General features: G+C 46.2%; 1 pseudogene; it reads right to left on the bottom strand.

Moving 5' to 3' along the window:
• Positions 1–17,038, bottom strand: part of LOC127929166 (neuronal acetylcholine receptor subunit alpha-7-like) — a 90,065-nt pseudogene that overhangs the window by 44,374 nt on the left and 28,653 nt on the right.

Here is a 17,038-nt window from a genome sequence, read left to right as displayed (position 1 = left end):
ATCTGGAACCCTGTCTGTCTGTCATCTGAAACCCTGTCTGTGTCACAAAGCAGGCTGTCATCTGAAACCCTGTCTGTGTCACAAAGCAGGCTGTCATCTGAAACCCTGTCTGTCACAAAGCAGGCTGTCATCTGAAACCCTGTCTGTCACAAAACAGGCTGTCATCTGGAACCCTGTCTGTGTCACAAAGCAGGCTGTCATCTGAAACCCTGTCTATCACAAAGCAGGCTGTCATCTGAAACCCTGTCTGTCACAAAGCAGGCTGTCATCTGAAACCCTGTCTGTCACAAAGCAGGCTGTCATCTGGAACCCTGTCTGTCACAAAGCAGGCGACATGTCATCTGGAACCCTGTCTGTGTCACAAAGCAGGCTGTCATCTGAAACCCTGTCTGTGTCACAAAGCAGGCTGTCATCTGAAACCCTGTCTGTCACAAAGCAGGCTGTCATCTGAAACCCTGTCTGTCACAAAGCAGGCTGTCATCTGGAACCCTGTCTGTGTCACAAAGCAGGCTGTCATCTGAAACCCTGTCTGTCACAAAGCAGGCTGTCATCTGAAACCCTGTCTGTCACAAAGCAGGCTGTCATCTGAAACCCTGTCTGTCACAAAACAGGCTGTCATCTGAAACCCTGTCTGTGTCACAAAGCAGGAAGTCATCTGGAACCCTGTCTGTCACAAATCAGGCTGTCATCTGAAACCCTGTCTGTCTGTGTCACATAGCAGGCTGTCATCTGAAACCCGGTCTGTGTCACAAAGCAGGCTGTCATCTGAAACCCTGTCTGTCACAAATCAGGCTGTCATCTGAAACCCTGTCTGTCACAAAGCAGGCTGTCATCTGAAACCCTGTCTGTCACAAATCAGGCTGTCATCTGAAACCCTGTCTGTCACAAAGCAGGCTGTCATCTGAAACCCTGTCTGTCTGTGTCACAAATCAGGCTGTCATCTGAAACCCTGTCTGTCACAAAGCAGGCTGTCATCTGAAACCCTGTCTGTCACAAAGCAGGCTGTCATCTGAAACCCTGTCTGTCACAAAGCAGGCTGTCATCTGAAACCCTGTCTGTCACAAAGCAGGAAGTCATCTGGAACCCTGTCTGTCTGTGTCACAAAGCAGGCTGTCATCTGAAACCCTGTCTGTCACAAAGCAGGCTGTCATCTGAAACCCTGTCTGTCACAAAGCAGGCTGTCATCTGAAACCCTGTCTGTCACAAAGCAGGCTGTCATCTGGAACCCTGTCTGTGTCACAAAGCAGGCTGTCATCTGAAACCCTGTCTGTGTCACAAAGCAGGCTGTCATCTGAAACCCTGTCTGTCACAAAGCAGGCTGTCACCTGAAACCCTGTCTGTCACAAAGCAGGCTGTCATCTGGAACCCTGTCTGTGTCACAAAGCAGGCTGTCATCTGAAACCCTGTCTGTGTCACAAAGCAGGCTGTCATCTGAAACCCTGTCTGTGTCACAAAGCAGGCTGTCATCTGAAACCCTGTCTGTCACAAAACAGGCTGTCATCTGAAACCCTGTCTGTCACAAAACAGGCTGTCATCTGAAACCCTGTCTGTCACAAAGCAGGCTGTCATCTGAAACCCTGTCTGTCACAAAGCAGGCTGTCATCTGAAACCCTGTCTGTCACAAAGCAGGCGACATGTCATCTGGAACCCTGTCTGTGTCACAAAGCAGGCTGTCATCTGAAACCCTGTCTGTGTCACAAAGCAGGCTGTCATCTGAAACCCTGTCTGTCACAAAGCAGGCTGTCATCTGGAACCCTGTCTGTGTCACAAAGCAGGCTGTCATCTGGAACCCTGTCTGTGTCACAAAGCAGGCTGTCATCTGAAACCCTGTCTGTGTCACAAAGCAGGCTGTCATCTGAAACCCTGTCTGTCACAAAGCAGGCTGTCATCTGGAACCCTGTCTGTGTCACAAAGCAGGCTGTCATCTGAAACCCTGTCTGTCTGTGTCACAAATCAGGCTGTCATCTGAAACCCTGTCTGTCACAAAGCAGGCTGTCATCTGAAACCCTGTCTGTCACAAAGCAGGAAATCATCTGAAACCATGTCTGTCACAAAGCAGGCTGTCATCTGAAACCCTGTCTGTCTGTATCACAAAGCAGGCTGTCATCTGAAACCCTGTCTGTCTGTGTCACAAAGCAGGCTGTCATCTGAAACCCTGTCTGTGACGAAGAGTCTCTGAGATGCAGGTCTACAGTACTAACAGTAGAGTGAAGCTAGCAGGGTGGTCCTGACATGACAGTCCACAGTCCTTCCCTCCCCCTCTCTCTCTCTCTCTCTCTCTCTTTCTCCATCTCAGCTTTATGTCCTGTTCTCTCCTCTCCTCTTCTGTCCTGTCCAGACTCTAGTATTATTTAATCTCCCTCTCCTCTCTCAATCTTCACTCTCTCTCCATCTCTCTACTCATCTCTCTCTATCTCTCTCCTCTCTATCTCTCTACTCATCTCTCCTCTCTCTACTCCTCTCTCCTCTCTCTCTCTACTCATCTCTCTCTTCTCTCTCCTCATCTCTCCTCTCTCTACTCCTCTCTCCTCTCTCTCTCTACTCATCTCTTCTCCCCTCTTCTGTCCTGTCCAGACTCTAGTATTATTTAATCTCCCTCTCCTCTCTCAATCTTCACTCTCTCTCCATCTCTCTACTACATTTACATTTACATTTAAGTCATTTAGCAGACGCTCTTATCCAGAGCGACTTACAAATTGGTGCATTCACCTTATGAGATCCAGTGGAACAGTCACTTTACAATAGTGCATCTAAATCTTAAAAGGGGGGTGAGAAGGATTACTTATCCTATCCTAGGTATTCCTCATTTCTCTCTATCTCTCTACTCATCTCTCTCTCTCTCTACTCATCTCTCCTCTCCCTATCTCTCTACTCTTCGCTCCTCTCTCTACTCATCTCTCCTCATCTCTCCTCTCTCTCTCTCTCTACTCATCTCTCCTCTCCCACAGCTGTGCAGCAGCTTACCATGTAAGTCCATCATTCTCAACAACCAGGCTCGTAAACACAAGGTCCTTTCTCTGCTACAACAGTTATCTTGGTTTTATTATTAATGTATTTACCCCTACGTTACACCCTACCACTTTGTTTTGGTTGAGAAGAAACCCAATGGGATCGCTCTAACCTCCCCATCAGAGGGCTCTGATTGGATCAGGGTAGTGATTGACAGCACATACTATCCAATTAATGAGTGTAGGAAATTTAAACTGTGAAAGCGTAATCCTCTGTAATATAAAATCCAATCACCGTTCACCTCACAAGCAACGACTTGATGAAAATACTACAATTGAATACCTCACAAACAGCATATTTAATCTGGGAAACTCCAGGAACTGCACCTCCCATTACCTCAGTTGGGAAAATATATGACTCTATAACCTGCCTGTGGTTTATTGAATAATACACAGACAATGAAAACGGAAGCTGCAAAAAATGCAATCTAAAATGCAATCTATCCTTGTCACCTCAACAGCATGCTGAATACACACCGACTTAATACTTTACAAAATGGCACCCTATTCCCTATATAGTGCACTACTTTGGACCAGGGCCCATAGGGCTCTTTCGGGAATAGGGTGCCAATTAGAACACAGGATCAGGCTGTAATACCTCACATACAGCGAATGTCATCAGGGAAACCCAGGATCAGCAGTCCCATCCCTGTTGGGAATCCCTACAGCTTCCTGCTCTGATGTGGTATTTATTAAAGAACACCATGGACAACAACAAGACCAGAACTCTCTCTCTAGGACATCCAATCACATGACTAAAAGAACAATATACATCCAATCACATGACTAAAAGAACAATATACATCCAATCACATGACTAAAAGAACAATAGACATCCAATCACATGACTAAAAGAACAATAGACATCCAATCACATGACTAAAAGAACAATAGACATCCAATCACATGACTAAAAGAACAATATACATCCAATCACATGACTAAAAGAACAATAGACATCCAATCACATGACTAAAAGAACAATAGACATCCAATCACATGACTAAAAGAACAATAGACATCCAATCACATGACTAAAAGAACAATAGACATCCAATCACATGACTAAAAGAACAATAGACATCCAATCACATGACTAAAAGAACAATAGACATCCAATCACATGACTAAAAGAACAATAGACATCCAATCACATGACTAAAAGAACAATAGACATCCAATCACATGACTAAAAGAACAATAGACATCCAATCACATGACTAAAAGAACAATAGACATCCAATCACATGACTAAAAGAACAATGGACATCCAATCACATGACTAAAAGAACAATAGACATCCAATCACATGACTAAAAGAACAATAGACATCCAATCACATGACTAAAAGAACAATAGACATCCAATCACATGACTAAAAGAACAATAGACATCCAATCACATGACTAAAAGAACAATGGACATCCAATCACATGACTAAAAGAACAATAGACATCCAATCACATGACTAAAATAACAATAGACATCCAATCACATGACTAAAAGAACAATAGACATCCAATCACATGACTAAAAGAACAATAGACATCCAATCACATGACTAAAAGAACAATAGACATCCAATCACATGACTAAAAGAACAATAGACATCCAATCACATGACTAAAAGAACAATAGACATCCAATCACATGACTAAAAGAACAATGGACATCCAATCACATGACTAAAAGAACAATAGACATCCAATCACATGACTAAAAGAACAATAGACATCCAATCACATGACTAAAAGAACAATGGACATCCAATCACATGACTAAAAGAACAATAGACATCCAATCACATGACTAAAAGAACAATATACATCCAATCACATGACTAAAAGAACAATAGACATCCAATCACATGACTAAAAGAACAATAGACATCCAATCACATGACTAAAAGAACAATAGACATCCAATCACATGACTAAAAGAACAATAGACATCCAATCACATGACTAAAAGAACAATAGACAACCAATCACATGACTAAAAGAACAATAGACATCCAATCACATGACTAAAAGAACAATACATCCGACAAGCCCTGATTCTAAATAGCTCTTCCTCCTTTTATCCCTCTGTCTCTCTGTCCTCCCTCTGTCCTCCCTGTCCTCCCTCTGTCTCTCTGTCCTCCCTCTGTCCTCCCTGTCCTCCCTCTGTCCTCCCTGTCCTCCCTCTGTCCTCCCTGTCCTCCCTCTGTCCTCCCTGTCCTCCCTCTGTCCTCTGTCCTCCCTCTGTCCTCTCTGTCCTCCCTCTGTCTCTCTGTCCTCCCTCTGTCTCTCTGTCCTCCCTCTGTCTCCCTGTCCTCCCTCTGTCTCCCTGTCCTCCCTCTGTCTCCTGTCCTCCCTCTGTCTCTCTGTCCTCCCTCTCTCTCCCTAAATGAACATATTGGTTATAAGGACTGTTTTGTCTCTCTGTCTCTCTGTCCTCCCTCTGTCTCCCTGTCCTCCCTCTGTCTCTCTGTCCTCCCTCTCTCTCCCTAAATGAACATATTGGTTATAAGTCTGTTTTGTCTCTCTGTCTCTCTGTCCTCCCTCTGTCTCCCTGTCCTCCCTCTGTCCTCCCTCTGTCTCTCTGTCCTCCCTCTGTCTCTCTGTCCTCCCTCTCTCTCCCTAAATGAACATATTGGTTATAAGGATTGTTTTGTCTCTGTCTCTCTGTCCTCCCTCTCTCTCCCTGTCCTCCCTCTGTCCTCCCTCTGTCTCTCTGTCCTCCCTCTGTCTCTCTGTCCTCCCTCTCTCTCCCTAAATGAACATATTGGTTATAAGGATTGTTTTGTCTCTGTCTCTCTGTCCTCCCTCTCTCTCCCTAAATGAACAGATTGGTTATAAGGACTGTTTTGTCTCTCTGTCTCTCTGTCCTCCCTCTCTCTCCCTAAATGAACAGATTGGTTATAAGGACTGTTTTGTCTCTCTGTCTCCCTGTCCTCCCTCTGTCTCTCTGTCCTCCCTCTCTCTCCCTAAATGAACAGATTGGTTATAAGGACTGTTTTGTCTCTCTGTCCTCCCTCTCTCTCCCTAAATGAACAGATTGGTTATAAGGACTGTTTTTTTCCCCTATAATGTGTGTCTGTGTAAGTGTGTGACTGTGTGTATGTGTGTGTGACTGTGTGTATGTGTGTGTGACCCAGAAAGAGGGTTTAGGGACAGAGGGCAATGGATTGCTCTCTCTCTGTGTGTGTGTGTGTGTGTGTGTGTGTGTGTGTGTGTGTGTGTGTGTGTGTGTGTGTGTGTGTGTGTGTGTGTGTGTGTGTGTGTGTGTGTGTGTGTGTGTGTGTGTGTGTGTGTGTGTGTGTGTGTGTGTGTGTGTGTGTGTGTGTGTGTGTGTGTGTGTGTGTGTGTGTCAGACGGTGAGTGTTGTGACCTGTCCCACTTCCTCTCCTTCCTCCAGATGGAGCCATGGTCACGGTGAGCCACGCTCCTACATTATTCACTAACACACACACACACACACACACACACACACACACACACACACACACACACACACACACACACACACACCTTACCGTCACCATCAAAAATCACCAAATCAGCCCCACTCCTAACTTCTCTACTGGTCATCTATAATGGAGTGTAGAAATACACTAGTATGATTAGAGAGTAGAGAAGCAGCATCAGTGAGGACCAATCACACTGGAGTTCAGGCCACTTTTGGGATGATTTCATTGCACCAGGCAAGCTCAATAAACTCATTCGGGCTCCCTCTCTCACTCACACGCGCACATGCATGCACGCACGCACACACACACACACACACACACAAGTTTAGCGGTGTAGTGGAGCAGCAGCTGGCTCGGAGGCGCAGCCTGTGAACTGATTAAGAGGAAGCCACGCGTTCACAGCTTCCCAGCCATACAGCCTACGAGCCCTCGCCATCTGGGGCCCGGCTGGGGCCGAGCGGAGCCGAGGACGAGCGGCCATGTTTTTATCTATGCAGTTTAGAGTGAGAGAGCTCACACAACATATTCAATATCATTAACAGAGTCTGAGGTTTCACTAATCTCCTGTTGAAATATAATCACATTGGAGGTTGTAAAACATCCACTGTTTACAATCCACTGTCGATAACATTGAAATGAACATTTCACCCTGGGAATTCTGGGAATATTAGGAAATATTCTGGGAATGTCGTGGTAATATTCTGAGAATGTACTGTAGGTTACAGATATGGTAGGTCAATACTGTAGGTCACAGATATGGTAGGTCAATAGGTTACAGATATGGTAGGTCAATAGGTTACAGATATGGAAGGTCAATAGGTTACAGATATGGAAGGTCAATAGGTTACAGATATGGAAGGTCAATAGGTTACAGATATGGTAGGTCAATACTTTAGGTTACAGATATGGTAGGTCAATAGGTTACAGATATGGTAGGTCAATACTTTAGGTTACAGATATGGAAGGTCAATAGGTTACAGATATGGTAGGTCAATACTTTAGGTTACAGATATGGAAGGTCAATAGGTTACAGATATGGAAGGTCAATAGGTTACAGATATGGTAGGTCAATACTTTAGGTTACAGATATGGAAGGTCAATAGGTTACAGATATGGAAGGTCAATAGGTTACAGATATGGTAGGTCAATACTTTAGGTTACAGATATGGTAGGTCAATTGGTTAGACAGTCAGGAAAGATGGAGGAACTTACGATACAGCGGTTGTGTGTGTGTGTGTGTGTGTGTGTGTGTGTGTGTGTGTGTGTGTGTGTGTGTGTGTGTGTGTGTGTGTGTGTGTGTGTGTGTGTGTGTGTGTGTGTGTGTGTGTGTGACAGCTGCTCTGACTGATGATCCTCCAGGAAACTTTGTTGTTGTAACAGCCAACTGGAGAGAGAGATGGAGAACGATTGAGGGGGTGAGAGAGAGGGAGGAGAGAGAGGGAGATGGAGAACGATTGAGGGGGTGAGAGAGAGGGAGGAGAGAGAGGGAGATGGGAAAGATTGAGGGGGTGAGAGAGAGGGAGGAGAGAGAGGGAGATGGAGAACGATTGAGGGGGTGAGAGAGAGGGGAGGAGAGAGAGGGTGATGGAGAAAGATTGAGAGGGTGAGAGAGAGGGAGGAGAGAGAGGGAGATGGAGAAATATTGAGAGGGTGAGAGAGAGGGAGGAGAGAGAGGGAGAGGGAGAACGATTGAGGGGGTGAGAGAGAGGGAGGAGAGAGAGGGAGGAGAGAGAGGGAGATGGAGAACGATTGAGGGAGTGAGAGAGAGGGAGGAGAGAGAGGGAGGAGAGAGAGGGAGATGGGAAAGATTGAGGGGGTGAGAGAGAGGGAGAGAGAGGGGAGGAGAGAGAGGGAGGAGAGAGAGGGAGATGGGAACGATTGAGGGGGTGAGAAAGAGGGACGAGAGAGAGGGAGGAGAGAAAGGGAGATGGAGAACGATTGAGGGGGTGAGAGAGAGGGAGGAGAGAGAGGGAGGAGAGAGAGAGAGATGGGAAAGATTGAGGGGGTGAGAGAGAGGGAGGAGAGAGAGGGAGGAGAGAGAGGGAGAAGAGAGAGGGAGATGGGAAAGATTGAGGGGGTGAGAGAGAGGGAGGAGAGAGAGGGAGATGGAGAAAGATTGAGGGGGTGAGAGAGAGGGAGGAGAGAGAGGGAGGAGAGAAAGGGAGATGGAGAACGATTGAGGGGGTGAGAGAGAGGGAGGAGAGAGAGGGAGATGGGAAAGATTGAGGGGGTGAGAGAGAGGGAGGAGAGAGAGAAAGATTGAGGAGGGGGAGAGAGAGGGTGAGGGAGACAGACAGAGAAAGAAACAGGATGAGGGAGGAGAACGAGAGAGAGAGAGAGAGAGAGAGAGAGAGAGAGAGAGAACGAGAACGAGAACGAGAGAGAGGGAACGAGAACGAGAGAGAGAACGAGAGAGAGAGAACGAGAGAAAGAACGAGAGAGAGAGAGAGAGAGAGAGAGAGAGAGAGAGAGAGAGAGCGAGAGAGAACAAGAGAGAGAGAGGAGAACGAGAGAGAGAGAGAGAGAGAGAGAGAGAGAGAGGAGAGAACGAGAGAGAGAGAGAGAGAGAGAGAAAGAGAGAGAGAGAGAGAGAGAGAGAAAGAGAGACAGAGAGAGGGAGAACAAGAGAGAGAACGAGAACGAGAACGAGAGAGAGAGGGAGAACGAGAGAGAGAGAGAGGGAGAACGAGAGAGAGAGAGAGAGGGAGAACGAGAGAGAGAGAGAGAGGGAGAACGAGAGAGAGAGAGAGAGAGAAGGAGAGAGAGAGAGAGAGAGAGAGAGAGAGAGAGAGAGAGAGAGAGAGAGAGAGAGAGAGAGAGAGAGAGAGAGAGGGAGGGAGAACGAGAGAGAGAGAGAGAGAGAGGGAGAACGAGAGAGTGAGGGAGGGAGAACGAGAGAGTGAGGGAGAACGAGAGAGTGAGGGAGAGACCGGCTCAGTGAGCACAGCCTTGCCATTGAGAAGCGTAGACACAGGAAAACCTGGCTCCCTGTAGAGGAAAGGCTCTGCAAACACTGCACAACAGCAGTTAGGAGCTGCATTTCCTGACAAAATGTCAAAAATATAAAACAATTAGACAGTGTAATTTCCCCAATTTTGAAACCCTTATTCAAGGTTTCAAAGACCTCTCTGATGAGGATAGGCTACCCGTCCTGTTGGGGGAGGACGCAGAGAGCTGTGGGTTGACAGCACACTACATTGCTGCCTGCCATAAGTTGAGGGACAGTGTCTGACAGACCAATCAACCTGCACATGTACTCTACTGTATAATTATTGTTATTGTTGAATGTATGGTTATTTTAACCCTTGGTTATTGTTATTACTGTTGTCCCGTTGACTATTTGATTCTCATTTTAAATATCCTAAATAAGCTTTGGCAGTATGTACATTGTTACGTCATGCCAATAAAGCATTGAATTGGAATTATATTAAGAGAGAGAGAGAGAGAGAGAGAGAGAGAGAGAGAGAGAGAGAGAGAGAGAGAGAAAGTGAAGAGAATTGAGAAGAATGCAGAGCGAGCTGAAAAAGGTGAGAGGTTGAGAGAGCAAGAGAAAATATGTGAGGGGGAGGGAAGCAACACATCACCCTCCAAGATTGAATTTTCGTGTTGGGAAAGCGAGTCAAGCCCCCTGGAGTGGCAAAATGAAAACAAGAATACAAGGGGATGGAGAGAGGGAGACAGGGAGAGAAGGAGAGAAAGAGGAGAGAGAGAGAGATGGAGGGGATACAGTGAGAGGAGGGAGAGAAGGAGAGAGAGGGGAGAGAGAAGGAGAGAGAGAGATGGAGGGGATACAGTGAGAGGAGAGAGGAGGGAGAGAAGGAGAGAAAGAGAGAGAGAGAGAGAGATGGAGGGGATACAGTGAGAGGAGAGAGAGAAGGAGAGAGAGAGGAGAGAGAAGGAGATAGAAGGAAAGAGAGAGGAGAGAGAGAGATGGAGGGGATACAGTGAGAGGAGAGAGAGAAGGAGAGAGAGGGGAGAGAGACAGAGGGGATACAGTGAGGGAAGCATGGGTCAGCATCAGAAGATACTGCAGAATAACATTAGGGAAGCATCCAAATTTACCTCAACTCACCGACCCATCCAACAAAACACACACACACACACACACACACACACACACACACACACACACACACACACACACACACAACCACACACACACACACACACACACACACCACATCTCAACAGTGTGAAGCCCAGTTCACACAGTATACAGAGACTCACACGTCTATGATCTGTAACAGTGTGAAGCCCAGTTCCACCAGTATACAGAGAGACTCACCACGTCTATGATCTGTAACAGTGTGAAGCCCAGTTCTACCAGTATACAGAGAGACTCACCACGTCTATGATCTGTAACAGTGTGAAGCCCAGATCTGTAACTACCACCAGTATACAGAGAGACTCACCACGTATATGATCTGTAACAGTGTGAAGCCCAGTTCTACCAGTATACAGAGAGACTCACCACGTCTATGATCTGTAACAGTGTGAAGCCCAGTTCTACCAGTATACAGAGAGACTCACCACGTCTATGATCTGTAACAGTGTGAAGCCCAGTTCTACCAGTATACAGAGACTCACCACGTCTATGATCTGTAACAGTGTGAAGCCCAGTTCTACCAGTATACAGAGAGACTCACCACGTCTATGATCTGTAACAGTGTGAAGCCCAGTTCCACCAGTATACAGAGAGACTCACCACGTCTATGATCTGTAACAGTGTGAAGCCCAGTTCTACCAGTATACAGAGAGACTCACCACGTCTATGATCTGTAACAGTGTGAAGCCCAGTTCTACCAGTATACAGAGAGACTCACCACGTCTATGATCTGTAACAGTGTGAAGCCCAGTTCTACCAGTATACAGAGAGACTCACCACGTCTATGATCTGTAACAGTGTGAAGCCCAGTTCTACCAGTATACAGAGAGACTCACCACGTCTATGATCTGTAACAGTGTGAAGCCCAGTTCTACCAGTATACAGAGAGACTCACCACGTCTATGATCTGTAACAGTGTGAAGCCCAGTTCCACCAGTATACAGAGAGACTCACCACGTCTATGATCTGTAACAGTGTGAAGCCCAGTTCTACCAGTATACAGAGAGACTCACCACGTCTATGATCTGTAACAGTGTGAAGCCCAGTTCTACCAGTATACAGAGAGACTCACCACGTCTATGATCTGTAACAGTGTGAAGCCCAGTTCTACCAGTATACAGAGAGACTCACCACGTCTATGATCTGTAACAGTGTGAAGCCCAGTTCTACCAGTATACAGAGAGACTCAGTCTATGATCTGTAACAGTGTGAAGCCCAGACCAGTATACAGAGAGACTCACCACGTCTATGATCTGTAACAGTGTGAAGCCCAGTTCCACCAGTATACAGAGAGACTCACCACGTCTATGATCTGTAACAGTGTGAAGCCCAGTTCCACCAGTATACAGAGAGACTCACCACGTCTATGATCTGTAACAGTGTGAAGCCCAGTTCTACCAGTATACAGAGACTCACCACGTCTATGATCTGTAACAGTGTGAAACCCAGTTCCACCAGTATACAGAGAGACTCACCACGTCTATGATCTGTAACAGTGTGAAGCCCAGTTCCACCAGTATACAGAGAGACTCACCACGTCTATGATCTGTAACAGTGTGAAGCCCAGTTCTACCAGTATACAGAGACTCACCACGTCTATGATCTGTAACAGTGTGAAACCCAGTTCCACCAGTATACAGAGAGACTCACCACGTCTATGATCTGTAACAGTGTGAAGCCCAGTTCTACCAGTATACAGAGAGACTCAGTCTATGATCTGTAACAGTGTGAAGAGTTCTACCAGTATACAGAGAGACTCACCACGTCTATGATCTGTAACAGTGTGAAGCCCAGTTCCACCAGTATACAGAGAGACTCACCACGTCTATGATCTGTAACAGTGTGAAGCCCAGTTCCACCAGTATACAGAGAGACTCACCACGTCTATGATCTGTAACAGTGTGAAGCCCAGTTCCACCAGTATACAGAGAGACTCACCACGTCTATGATCTGTAACAGTGTGAAGCCCAGTTCCACCAGTATACAGAGAGACTCACCACGTCTATGATCTGTAACAGTGTGAAGCCCAGTTCCACCAGTATACAGAGAGACTCACCACGTCTATGATCTGTAACAGTGTGAAGCCCAGTTCCACCAGTATACAGAGAGACTCACCACGTCTATGATCTGTAACAGTGTGAAGCCCAGTTCCACCAGTATAGGAGCTGAGTCGTTGAACACTGGTCTCTCCAGACGGTTATAGTTAGTCAACAGATCCTTGTACAGCTTCCGCTGGTACTGACCACCAACACAACCTGATGGACAAAGACATGGAGAGAGAGAGGAAGAGAGAGAGAGAGAGAGATGGAGGGAGAGAGTATGAGAGAGGAAGAGAGAGGAAGAGAGAGAGGAAGAGAGAGAGGAAGAGAGAGGAAGAGAGAGATGGAGGGAGAGAGAGATTTAAATTGATCATCTAGAAAACCAACATAGAAACCATGAAGGATTAAAACCATCACATATAACACCTTGTTGACCACACAGAGAGGAGAGAGAGATAGAGATAGATAGATAGATAGATAGATAGATAGATAGATAGATAGATAGATAGATAGATAGATAGATAGATAGATAGATAGATGTGAGAGAGAGAGAGGGGAGGGAGGTAGAGAGAGAGGTAGAGAGAGAGAGTTAGAGAGAGAGAGAGAGAGAAGAGAGGTAGAGATAGGTAGAAGAGAAAACCATCAGAACACCTTGAGACCACACAGAGAGAGAGAGAGATAGAGAGAGGTAGAGAGAGAGAGAGAGAGAGAGAGAGAGAGAGAGAGAGGTGAGAGAGGGAGAGAGAGAGGTGAGAGAGGTAGAGAGAGAGGTGAGAGAGAGGTAGAGAGAGAGGTAGAGAGAGAGGTAGAGAGAGAGAGAGGGGGAGAAAAGGAGAAGAGAGGTTATTAAGAATTAAAAAGGGAGTTGCGAGAACAAGAGCAGTAATTGACAGTATGTTCACACCATGACCAACCGTTTGCATAATATAACAGCATTCTCAATTTATTCACAGCAGCAATCCATATTGTTAATCTCAACAGCAACACCCAGAGGATAGACTTTGATTAGAATAACATTACACACCCACACCCCATTATAAACTGTTGTAAATTAACACTGGGATCTGCAATGATGTTTTACATGGAGGATTGGTGTTACTCATGATGTATTCACTGTGGATTCAGGAAGTGGTTTACACACATATAAATGAGACAGCTGGAAAAGCTGAATTAATATTATGTCTGCCTGCCTGCCTGCCTGCCTGCCTGCCTGCCTGCCTGTCTGTATTTCTGTCTCTCTCTCTGTCTGTCTGCCTGTCTGTCTGCCTGCCTGTATTTCTCTCTCTCTCTCTGTCTGTCTGCCTGTCTGCCTGTATTTCTGTCTCTCTGTCTGTCTGCCTGTCTGCCTGCCTGCCTGTATTTCTGTCTCTGTCTGTCTGTCTGCCTGTATTTCTGTCTCTCTGTCTGTCTGCCTGCCTGCCTGTCTGCCTGTATTTCTGTCTCTCTCTGTCTGTCTGCCTGCCTGCCTGTCTGCCTGCCTGTATTTCTGTCTCTCTCTCTCTGTCTGTCTGCCTGCCTGTCTGCCTGTATTTCTGTCTCTCTGTCTGTCTGCCTGCCTGCCTGTCTGCCTGCCTGTATTTCTGTCTCTCTCTCTCTGTCTGTCTGCCTGCCTGTCTGCCTGTATTTCTGTCTCTCTGTCTGTCTGCCTGCCTGCCTGTCTGCCTGCCTGTATTTCTGTCTCTCTCTCTGTCTGTCTGCCTGCCTGCCTGTCTGCCTGCCTGTATTTCTGTCTCTCTGCATGTCTGTCTGCCTGCCTGCTGCCTGCCTGTATTTCTGTCTCTCTGTCTGTCTCCCTGTCTGCCTGCCTGCCTGTATTTCTGTCTCTCTCTCTGTCTGTCTGCCTGTGTGTCTGCCTGTATTTCTGTCTCTCTGCCTGTCTGTCTTGCTCATTTTCTCCCCTTGTCTCCCTGTTTCTCTCTCGGCACGACACGCAGATTAAACACACGCAGGCGCTTAAACATGCACAAACACACACACACGCTCTGACATGGTTAATGACGGAGTAGGAACCAGGAGAGGAAGCCACTCCTGACTATTGAGATGGAGACCAATGATGACGGTTATTTCCAGTCTGGTCATTTCAGAAAATCCTCCTTTCAGGTGTTCAAACTAAAACTGTGTAACTCTACAGGACTGAAAAGGCCCTGGTCTTCATCGCTCAACGTCTCCCAAATGACTCTGTTGTCTAATCACACACACACACAGTCCAGCAATTACCAAGGAGGCTAACGAAGATGAGCACGTAATTAAATGGCTTAATGGCTAATTAGCGAACGAGACCAAAATAAACCAAACAAAGGCCTTCTGCTGAAGAGTCCCAAATAGTACCCACTTCCCCGTGAGTGAGTGAGTGAGTGAGTGAGTGAGTGAGTGAGTGAGTGAGTGAGTGAGTGAGTGAGTGAGTGAGTGAGTGTGTGAGTGAGTGAGTGTGTGAGTGAGTGAGTGTGAGTGTGAGTGTGAGTGTGTGTGTGTGAGTGTGAGTGTTTGTGTGTGTGTGTGTGTGTGTGAGAGTGAGTGTCAGTGTGAGTGTGTGTGTGTGTGAGTGTGTGTGTTTGAGAGTGAGTGTCAGTGTGAGTGTGTGTGTGTGCTTGAATGGAACGAGAGAAGAGAGAGAGAGGAAAGAGAGAGAACAAAAGTTGGGTTAGTGAGTCAGTATATCAGAACAGCTTAAAAGAACAAACATAGTATATTTTCAGCTGAGATCCAAGATGGCCGATCCAGGCACACTGAGATCTCTCAGCCTCCAGTATTTATGCTGCAGTAGTTTATGTGTCGGGGGGCTGGGGTCAGTTTGTTATATCTGGAGTACTTCTCCTGTCCTATTCGGTGTCCTGTGTGAATCTAAGTGTGCATTCTCTAATTCTCTCCTTCTCTCTTTCTTTCTCTCTCTCGGAGGACCTGAGCCCTAGGACCATGCCCCAGGACTACCTGACATGATGACTCCTTGCTGTCCCCAGTCCACCTGGCCGTGCTGCTGCTCCAGTTTCAACTGTTCTGCCTTATTATTATTCAACCATGCTGGTCATTTATGAACATTTGAACATCTTGGCCATGTTCTGTTATAATCTCCACCCGGCACAGCCAGAAGAGGACTGGCCACCCCACATAGCCTGGTTCCTCTCTAGGTTTCTTCCTAGGTTTTGGCCTTTCTAGGGAGTTTTTCCTAGCCACCGTGCTTCTACACCTGCATTGCTTGCTGTTTGGGGTTTTAGGCTGGGTTTCTGTACAGCACTTTGAGATATAAGCTGATGTACGAAGGGCTATATAAATACATTGGATTTGATTTGATTTGAAGATGGCCGTTCCAGACACAGTGAGATCCAAGATGGCCGTTCCAGACACAGTGAGATCCAAGATGGCCGTTCCAGGCACAGTGAGATCCAAGATGGCCGTTCCAGGCACAGTGAGATCCAAGATGGCCGTTCCAGGCACACTGAGATCCAAGATGGCCATTCCAGGCACACTGAGATCCAAGATGGCCGTTCCAGGCACACTGAGATCCAAGGGTTGGTCGTTTGATTGTCACAGGCATGTGAGATCCAAGATGGCGCTGCTTCCAGGTATCAGTGTGATACTAAGTACTGGCCATTCCAGTGAGTGAGATGAACTGAATGGAGCATTCCATGTTACACAGTGATGACTTTCTAATCCACAGACCTTGGTCTTTACAGAACAAACAGCACACAACAGAAGTAAGATGGCCATTACCTTGGTTTTGGAGAACAAACAGCACACAACAGAAGTAATGACTTTCTAATCCACATGGCCTTGTACAGAACAAACAACACAGGCAACTGAGATCTTTCAAGATGGCCATTCCAGGCACAGAACAAACATTCACACAACAGAAGTAATGACTTTCTAGATCCACATTACCTTGGTCTTGTACAGAACCATTCAGGCACACAACAGAAGATGACTTTCCAGGCACATTGAGATCCAAGGGTACAGAACAGCACACAACAGAAGTAATGACTTTCTAATCCATTAGATGTATAGCCACAGCACACAACAGAAGTCCAGGACTTTCTAAATCCACATTACCTTGGTCTTGTACAGAACAAACAGCACACAACAGAAGTAATGACTTTCTAATCCACATTACCTTGGTCTTGTACAGAACAAACAGCACACAACAGAAGAATGACTTTCTAATCCACATTACCTTGGTCTTGTATAGAACAAACAGCACACAACAGAAGTAATGACTTTCTAATCCACATTACCTTGGTCTTGTACAGAACAAACAGCACACAACAGAAGTAATGACTTTCTAATCCACATTACCTTGGTCTTGTATAGAACAAACAGCACACAACAGAAGTAATGACTTTCTAATCCACATTACCTTGGTCTTGTACAGAACAAACAGCACACAACAGAAGTAATGACTTTCTAATCCACATTACCTTGGTCTTGTATAGAACAAACAGCA

This window comes from Oncorhynchus keta, unplaced genomic scaffold (genome assembly GCF_023373465.1).
Source record: "Oncorhynchus keta strain PuntledgeMale-10-30-2019 unplaced genomic scaffold, Oket_V2 Un_scaffold_5451_pilon_pilon, whole genome shotgun sequence".
Taxonomy (NCBI): domain Eukaryota; kingdom Metazoa; phylum Chordata; class Actinopteri; order Salmoniformes; family Salmonidae; genus Oncorhynchus; species Oncorhynchus keta.
This window is presented reverse-complemented; position numbering and strand designations above follow the sequence as displayed.